This window comes from Sinocyclocheilus anshuiensis, unplaced genomic scaffold (assembly GCF_001515605.1).
Source record: "Sinocyclocheilus anshuiensis isolate Anshui unplaced genomic scaffold, SAMN03320099.WGS_v1.1 scaffold88, whole genome shotgun sequence".
NCBI lineage: Eukaryota > Metazoa > Chordata > Actinopteri > Cypriniformes > Cyprinidae > Sinocyclocheilus > Sinocyclocheilus anshuiensis.
The window spans coordinates 235,769-244,139 of NW_015555728.1; the positions used below are offsets into that span (position 1 = coordinate 235,769).

Consider the following 8,371-nt stretch of genomic DNA (forward strand, 5'->3'; position numbering starts at 1 on the left):
TGTGTATTTTTTGTTTGTAATTTCACAGTTGTAATACCATAACGTGAAAGCGCCGCTTTTCTATCGCGAGTGTGCCGAATCTGCTGATGTAATTACAACCGATAGGTGATATAGAAGGGTAGGGGGAGGCCGGGGGAGAGGTGAGCTCACCATCGAGTGTTCACTTTCAGCGCTGAGGAGTATTGCGAAAAGAACCCTCGCTGGGGAGGCTAGCCTCCCTTCTGATATCAACCAATCATCACAGAGACGTAAATTACGTGATATTAGTTTGAACGTCTGCCGCTGCGCTGATAATGTACCAAGTACGTATGATGAGTAGCGATATTGAATATTTGATTGCCAACAGATTTACCAAGCTGTCATTCAAACAGTATACAAATTTAGGGAAAACAGCTTAAGCTGGATATAGGCTACAGCAGTCGGCTTAATAAAATCGCGCAACAGGCAGCTCTCTTTTAACACAGACTTTTAAGAAGGGATGGATGTTTGCTTCAAGTGATAGGCCAGGTAAGTGAAATTATATTATCTTGCTGTATGTGTGTCGTTTTCTTTATGTTTTCTGACTAAAAGCAACCAAAAAGCCATTTTAAAGTGGTTAAGCAAATTATAATAATAATGATCGGCAGGGATCCCAGACCAATACAATTAGTGTGCCTCCTCTATTTTAAAACCCACGAGCCGCCACTGGTGCTTGGAAACGCTGTTTTGTACTCATTTTTTGACGAGTCGGCTGTGGTACGGCCAGCTGAAAGCGATGCTTCTCTGCCGCTCACTGCACAGAACAGACACCGAGAGAGACGACACTGCGTCGGGAGAGTCAGACCTCGCGCTCGCAGGGCAGCACTGGCGAAATCTTTCAACTGAATCATAGCTAAGGTTTATCCAAAAAAGTCGCTAGGTTTGTCAGTATATATATTCTATGGGAAAAAGCCGCTAAAAGCGTCTGAAAGTGGCTAAATCTAGCGCTGAAGTTGCACTCACGTATGTGAGACGCGGGAGCTGATGGCAGGGGGCGGTGGATATGTGGAGGTCAGGCTTCAGTTTCGGAACTTTCACGCTTAGTAACACATATACAGCTGTTCCCTCACCACAGTGCAACAGTGAAAAGAGACTGAAATCGCATTTGCGACTGAAAACTACTGCGTGCGACAACAAACATTTTTTAGGAGCACCAGTGCGACTGACCCGATCATCATCATACTTGTGATTGCTAGAAGAAAAGAAATTCATACATGCATAAATGATGACAGAATTTATATTTTTGGGTGAACTATCACCCAAAAGCCAGTATTAGTTTTCCTACACCGTTCATAGGCTTGCAGCCTCCATGTTACAGCTAATGCTGTGAGATTTTATGTTTGTTTTATCTTAAACATAAAATAACCTGATCCTGTTTGATCAAGGCATGCGACTGTTCTGACTTGTCCAATTTTCAGCATCAGTTTTTCATCTTGCATCAAAATTCTGTCTATTAATTGTATGCATTTGAAATATAGAGTTGGGTTTTGTTTTATTGTACCCAACTGTACCTAAAATAAAAAGTGTTTAATATACAGGTTTGTGGCTCTTAATTTCCTATTAATTAACCATTTGTAATCTTATGTTCACTGTTCATTTTTTATAAATATAGGATTTGTATTAAATCTATATACATTCATATAGTCAAATCGAACTGAGAATTGAAATAAAAAATCGAATATCGAATCGAAATCGAATTGAAAATTGAAATCGAATCGAATTGAGAGCTTGAAAATCGAAATCGAATCGAATTGGAACATCTGAATCGATACCCAGCCCTAGTATGAACCGGTATACCGCCCAGCACTAGTATGCGCTGTTATAAAGGTACAAAACCACATAATTTTCACAATTAAAAAAAAAATTGCTTTGTGGCGTTCTTGTCTGCTGAAAGTTATTTTCAAAAAGATGTTTTGTCATCTGAACACACTGTACTTTTATCCATGAAAGCCAGAAATTAAATATGGCGCTACTCTGACTAAGTGTTTATGAACACAGGCAGTCGACACATGCACACTAGAAAGTTTCATCTTTGTCCAATGTTTGCACTGTTTCTCTCCAGCAACACTAGAGTTGCATGTATCTCTTAACCACCTTGTTAATGAATAAATCTGTATAAAATTATTTAATTTACAAATGTCATGTTTGTGATTTTTATGTAAGCTATAGCTTCTGACCTTTAAATTAAAACATACTCGTAATATTATGACATGAATTACTGCTTTATTTAAGCAGAAACACAATGTTATTTGTGTATTTTACTCTAATTTTATTAGTAGGCCAACAGCGCCCCCTAAACTGCTTCAAGTCGAACACATCTAAGCAGTCTTCAGAGGAAGCATCAAGTTGGCACGCTACAGTGTTGCTAAGTCCGCGATTTGTGGAACCCCTCCAAAAACGTGTATTTTATCCCCTGGAACGCGATTTTTACTGGTGGAACCCCCTCGAAATGCGATTGGGCTAGTTTTGAGTAGCAATTGGGCGGGTTTTGTTGTGAAAACCTGGCAACCCTGGCACGCTAACGTTACACGCGGAAATATTTGAAAGCGTATATAATGAACATACTTCAAACGTACTCCATCAGCAGAAAAAGAAAGTAACTTAGAATGGGAGATGGATCGGTTTGTGAAAGGGAAGAGAAAAGCCATAGATGAAGTCGCACAGACCCAGGCAGGTGCTGGTCATTCAAAAGCTAAATGCAGAAAATATGACGAGGCATATCTTGCTCTCGACTTCACTTACCGTGTCGCGCTGCGCAGCATCCAGTGTAGACAGTGTCACTGATTATAATGGGTTGGGTTCTGCTACTGTATTTTGCCGCTCGCGTCCAATGTAGACACAGTTTTTAATGTCGTTGGTGAGGAGAAAAGCCTCTGTGTGTCCTATATGCCTTAGCGGACAGCATGAAACCCACAAAAAATAAATAAATAACAGAGAGAATAATAAAAATAAGTTATTCTCTCTATGCTATTTTTCAGTGTTTCAAGTGATACAGGTGTTTTTTTTTTCATGCCCTTTACCATAGGTCTGCAGGTCTCGTCCCATTCGTCCATATTTGTGATATCACAAATCCCGGAAAATATGTATTGTAGTCCAAATGAGTCGTTCGTTGTAGTTTTTGAAAAGTGATTTCTGTTAAATAAAATATGTCCTTTTGAAGTGGACTTTGAACTTTGTAACTTTGCAGATCTTTTTTTATGCTCAAACAGCAACATTACAGATTAACTAAAGTTGAAAAAGTGAATAAGCATAATAGGACCCCTTTAAAATACGAACATCATTGGTAATGTTATTGTTTTAGTGATTATGCAAACAAAAAGTAAATTTATTTGTTGTTTGTTGATTTTGAAATGTAAAACTTGGTGAAGTGATTTATGTCGGTACTTTTTGAACATCTCCAGCACATGATAATACTGATAACCGTGATAATTTTGATCACTATAATCGTGATAAGAAATTTTCATACGTTACATCCCTATATATATATTGTTTATGTAGGCTATATACTGTGTTCTATATACAGTACCAGTCAAAAGTTTGACTGGTACAAATTTTTGACTATACTGTACTATAATATAGCCTACACATAAAAAATATCGGCCAACATATCGGTATCGGTCTTTTCTACTCCATAATATCGGCATCGGCCCCCAAAAAACCCATATCAGTCGGGCTCTAATTTCGATATCGATAATTATCACGATAAATGTCAAATCTTTATTTCTTTCAAATTTAAAGGCATATATTTGCTCCTAAGTGAAAGTTGTAGAAACCAGACCATTAATTGTGGTTTTTAAATTACTGTATTGGCCCGAATATAAGACGACCCTGATTATAAGACGACCGCGTTTTTTCAGATGTATTTCCAAGAAAAAAAACATAATCTTATATTTGGGTCAATACGGTACTCTTTATTGTCAGAACACAACAGACACTTCACGTTTTTGAATTATTTACACTTTTCCTGTAATTTTTCCTTAATAAAATAAATATCTTAATAGAAAATTTTCATAGTTTCTTAATGTGCTAACGGGTGATATTGCTTCAAATATATTGAACCGGTTTGTGTTGCCTGACTTTGATGGCACATACCTTTGGCACAGTTTGAAGTGCAGGCTGCAATATTAATAATATGGCAATAATATTGGGACTGCATTACATCCTGCAACACCTCATTAAACTGCACACTTTGTAAATAACATATCTTTCTGCACACTAATAAACATATCTGTACATTATTTATCTAAACAATTACATTTTTTCCTGTACTTCTATTTCTGTATATAGTACATTATTACATTTTTTATTTTATTTTATTATACTAGTGTTATATTACATCCCTACTGTGTTATTCCTATGTATGTCTGCACTATGTTTGTACTTTCTTCTACACTGGAAGCTCCTGTCGTCAAGTCAAATTCCTTGTGTGTGTAAACATACTTGGTAATAAACCTCTTCTGATTCTGATAATATGACAGTTGACAGTAGTAGGCTAGTAGCTTGAGTTAGAATGCAGATGTAAATTTATGTTCATTAACAAAAATAGTAACATATGTAAAAATTGTAACATCCTCTTTTTATGGTAAAATGTAAATATTCTGACTGTTTGAGTTTTATCACAATTAACAATTAGTCTTTCATAGTATAGCTTAATTACAAGAAAATACTGTAATTATATTCCATTAGGCTACTCCTTTAATACATCTACATTAATAATATATATAATACATTTCTGTATGAATATCCCACATTTCTGGCACAATACCATGGTGCAGTTAGTGTTACTACAGTAAATCCATGGTAAATTATGGCGATTTGTAGATTAAAAAGCCTTCTGACTGTACCGTTGCGCACAGTGTTTCTCCTGTTTGTCAGCGCTGTTTCATCTGTCTTTAAACTAGTTTAAATCACAGAGAAGTGTTCTTCACTGAATTCAAGCGCTTCTCACAGCACTGTTTAGTGGTCGCGTGACTGAGGTGATCAAGTAAACGCATCTGCTCTAGCAAGCTCGCGCTGCGCTGTTTGGACTTTGAGCCGAGCGGATAAATGGTCCTTGTGGCGCGATTCAAATGAGTAGCCTAACTGAATTCGTGCTACATTTTTATCGACAATTTCGTCATCTTTCGAGGTTAGTTTTGCTTTCGCTTTTACTTTCGTCGCCGCATGCACACATTTTTTCCTCCTCATGTCGAGGAAATGGGCGTGTACTTTGACGTGCAAGCTAAATGCTGCACGCTGACTGGCTGTTGTCACATTTATTTCTGTTGTGTAATTGGCTTTTAGATTAATCTATTAATTGTTATATTATTAATATTGCAGCCTGCACTGCAAACTGTGCTGAAGATACACATCATCAAAGTCAGGCAACACAAACCTGTTTCATGATTTGAAACAATATCACTCATTAGAACATGCAGATACTAAGAAATACATTTTTCTATATTGATATTTATTTTGTTAAGGAAAAATGACTGGAAAAATGTAAAGAATTCAAAAGCGTGAAGTGTTTGTCATGTTCTGACCATAAAGAGTCGTGTAAAACCACAATTAACAGTCTGAATTCTACAACTTTCACTTAGGAGCAAAAATCTGCTTTTAAACTCGAAAGAAATAAAGATTTGAAATTTATCGTGATAATTATCAATATCGACTGATATGAAAAATTTTGTTGTAATAATGTTTTTGACCATATCGCCCAGCCCTAGTTATATCTGATTCTGTTGCATGGAACTGAATAAAAATAATATATTGATATTTAATATTAATGTAATTTCTGTCCAATTTTATTGTTACTTTCAGTAAAAGTGGTTATTTTATTGGCTTGTGTTTTTAAATTCGGTATCATTAAAATTATGATTAAATGAATTAAAAATGACTAAAATTAATAAAAGTCTTACAAAATTACTTTATATTATTTAATAAAACAATAAATAATTATTACAAAGCATTTTTGGTTTCAGTTTTGCATCCCTAAAAGATAAAATTGTTTACTTTGCATTGAATTTCAAAAAGTGTAAGTGTACAAAAAGTGTAAAAATTCAGGATTTTTTGCTTGCTTTTGCTCTGTTTTATTTAGTGCACAAACAAAGCATAGTTTTAACTGTAACATCTTATTGTAGCTTCTTTTAAAATGCATCTGAAGGTCTGAACATTGCCTGCTTCACAAGTCAATATTTGAGAAAAGTAATTTTTTAATGAAAGGATGTTTACCGTATCACTCCCCTGTTGGATCTGTGGCTTCCCTCTGCATTTCAGGGACATGAAGAGCTCGCGATGGCCATTGAAGTCTTTTAGCAAGAGACAGGATTGCTGAGCTACATGCAGGTTTGCCTGAATGGTCTAATAAAGGAGCTGTCAGATAAATGTTTTTCTGCTTATGCTTAAGACTGGGCAGGAAATAAAAGGAAGCCTCTGTCAGAGCCTGGATGTGGCAGGATGAACTGCCAGCCTTTCCATCACTGTGTCATTATGCATGTACCAGGCTCCTCAGCCAACTCTGAAGCCTGGTCCAGTGTGTGCTGAGGAGAGGGAGAAATGAAGGACACTGGACCAGCTGGACTTGAATACTAGTGGACGACTGGATGTAGAGGTTTCGCATCTGTGATTGTGAGATGTCCACCACAGAACAGTTAGGGCTGGGCGATATGGGCAAAAATTCATATCTCTGTATTTTTTGGCCAATTTGCTAGGCCTGTCACGATAACAACTTATTGTTGTGCGATATATTGACCCAGAAATAATTGCAATAAGCAATATTATTATCATTTTAAAGACCATTTTATGCCACTGAATATATAATCATAATGTAACAGCATAATAATGCAAGAAGGCCTACGCTAGGGCTGTGCGATTAATCGTAATCGTCATAAAATCGCGATTTGAGCGTGCGCGATTTCTAAATCGCTTTATAGCATGATTTTCCGCGCCCCCGACCTCCCGCAGTATGCTATCCAACCAATCAGAATGCAGCGTGCCTAAATGGAGCACGAGAACAGAACAGACCGGGCGGGCATACAAATGTAACGCCAGGTTCACACTAGGGGTGTGCGATAATATCGTAATTGTTGTTTTAACGATGTGCGATTTGACATTATCGAGTATTTTGCAAAAAACATTCAAAACATCCCTACAGAGCGCACGCATACATTACGTGAAGTCTAGACTAGTGTGTGTGCGCATTTAGTGTGTTTTCTTTCACTGCATGATTCAGTCTATTAAAATGCATTTAGAATGATCACAAATTCAAGACATGATGGTAGAAAATTTATATATTTATACCACTTCATATAGTTATTCAATTCACACGAAGAGTGCCGTTTTTCTCCAAAAATTACCATGATTACAAATGTGACATTGAATTCAATAAACAATAAGTTAATTATCGGCTTTTTCTTTCTTTTATTTATTTTTTTATTTTTTTCCATGTTTGAAATCATTTCAAATATCAGTATTCAATGTTTTATGTTTAATATATCAAAACATTATTTATGCATTTGTAATTGCATGTTAAATCATTCCATGTCCCTCTGAGCTCAAGTGATTATTACGTTTTGAGTATGGATATTTTGGATGGATATTTTTACAGAAGGCCTTTGTTCACCCCCCGGAGCTGTGTGAGACACTTTTTTTTTTATGGATGGGCGATTTTTATTAAGTGCTTTTGGCACAGGAAAATACAGTTTATGCATTCAGCAAATTCATTTTGTGTTGGGCGATGGACCTTGTTGGGAAACCAAATAATACATCGCATATCTTGAGCCATCTCCATTCAATGCACTCATCCGTGGTTGTACAAGTGTCTTCAAGTTCCCGTGATTTCAAACGCCTGGCTGGTCAGGTTTGGTGAGGCTTTCTCCAAACTGGCCAAATACAAACGAGACAGCGATAAATGAAAGATGTTAACAAGAAATGTGGCAACGATTCCTATTTCAATGAGAGCGCATGCAGATGAGTTAATGTGCCGCTTGCTTGGCGGTGGAACAGTGAACAGTGTCTACACCGGACGCGACACCGCTGCGTCGCAACAGGTCGCAACTAGAGTCTGTCTAGTGTCTACACAGGACATTTGAACTCTGTGTCAGTACCTCATAAAGAGGACGAGGCAGTTTACTGTCGGGGATTTGTCATGTCGTGTCGTGTAGCATCACTGATTATAATGAGTTCTAGAGTATTTTGTCGTGTCGCGCCGCGCAGCTCGCGTCCTGTAGACAGGGTGTATATAACTTTCTTATTTAGGCTACTTTCTTGTTTAACTGTATTATTTCTTTGATATTTATTTTAGTGTTTTGCAGGCTGTGTATTCACTGACGGAAGTGCCTAAATAAACCCGCACCTTTGTTAATAGATGATTGAG

At 36.9% G+C, this 8,371-nt stretch overlaps 1 protein-coding gene across 2 annotated transcripts in view; it reads left to right on the forward strand.

The window, feature by feature from the left end:
- LOC107672748 (armadillo repeat protein deleted in velo-cardio-facial syndrome homolog) overlaps positions 1-8,371 on the forward strand; it is a 267,938-nt gene that overhangs the window by 15,174 nt on the left and 244,393 nt on the right. The window lies entirely within an intron of this gene.